The sequence below is a fragment of the Belonocnema kinseyi genome, chromosome 7 (assembly GCF_010883055.1).
Source record: "Belonocnema kinseyi isolate 2016_QV_RU_SX_M_011 chromosome 7, B_treatae_v1, whole genome shotgun sequence".
Lineage (NCBI taxonomy): Eukaryota > Metazoa > Arthropoda > Insecta > Hymenoptera > Cynipidae > Belonocnema > Belonocnema kinseyi.
The window spans coordinates 135,068,446-135,069,574 of NC_046663.1; the positions used below are offsets into that span (position 1 = coordinate 135,068,446).

General features: G+C 35.0%; 1 protein-coding gene across 2 annotated transcripts in view; it reads right to left on the reverse strand.

Moving 5' to 3' along the window:
- LOC117176270 (inhibitor of nuclear factor kappa-B kinase subunit epsilon) overlaps positions 1 to 1,129 on the reverse strand; it is a 31,920-nt gene that overhangs the window by 1,171 nt on the left and 29,620 nt on the right. The window lies entirely within an intron of this gene.

The window sequence follows — 1,129 nt, forward strand, 5'->3', positions numbered from 1 at the left end:
CCTAGAAACTTCTTTCTCACAAGAAAGAAAATCGTTTTAGTTTATATGAGCTAAATACATTCTGTTGATTTTGTTTTCTATTCATTCTGTACTCGAAGCTCAAATGACTTTATAATAGATATTTTTATGTTGCTCTGCTTGCTTAAACTAGGAAATATATTCTTGATTCATTTTTTCTGATATTGGAACTAATATTAAAATTATTTCCAAACAATAATGGCAACAAAAACAGATTGGGGCAATCGTTGTGCAAATCCTTTTCGCAGAAATGACTTATTTACTGGACGCAGCTTGAGACGTGTGACGGTAATTCAAAGATCCGAATTTCCTCAATTAACGAGAAATGCAAGGATATGTTATGTTTGTAAAAAAAGAATTTAGTAGGGTTTTTTACAGAAGCCTTCAAATGAAACCAGTATGGAAGAAAATGCTATCAGAGTGGAAGAAGATTTATGTGATGACAAAGCTGATAATGATATTGCAGGCAAAGAATCAATTGAAGGCGATCCTGATTTTCTATTGGTTAAAGAAGAATGTAAAGATTATGAAAATTGTAAAGACTGTAAAGAACCTAATCACGCAACGGGCCTTGAAGTTCTTCAACAAATCAGAGATAAATTCAAGGAAACTACTGATTCTGACGAAAAAAATGTTATTACTTTCACTTGCCCCTAAGACTTGGAGTCGTAGGAAGTTAATGGATGAATTCGGTGCAACTGAACGGCAAGTCCGAAAAGCTCAGAAATTAGTTGAGCTAAATGGAATATTGAGTTTACCTAATCGAAAACTGGGAAGAAGACTGGCACCAGATATTGAAGTTACAGTGACTAATTTCTACGAAGATGATGAAAACAGCCGATTGATGCCTGGGAAAAAGGATTTTATATCAATTAAGAAAGCAGATGGAACTCGTGAACATGTTCAGAAAAGACTTATCCTAGGTAATCTGTCCGAGCTGTTCAATCGTTTCAAAGTGGAAAACGAAAATATTGTAATCGGATTTTCGAAGTTTGCACAACTCAGACCCCGACATTGTGTTTTGGCTGGAGGGAGTGGCACACATACGGTTTGCGTGTGTATATATCACAAAAATGTGCATCTGATGTTAGATGCTATTGATATTAAGCAT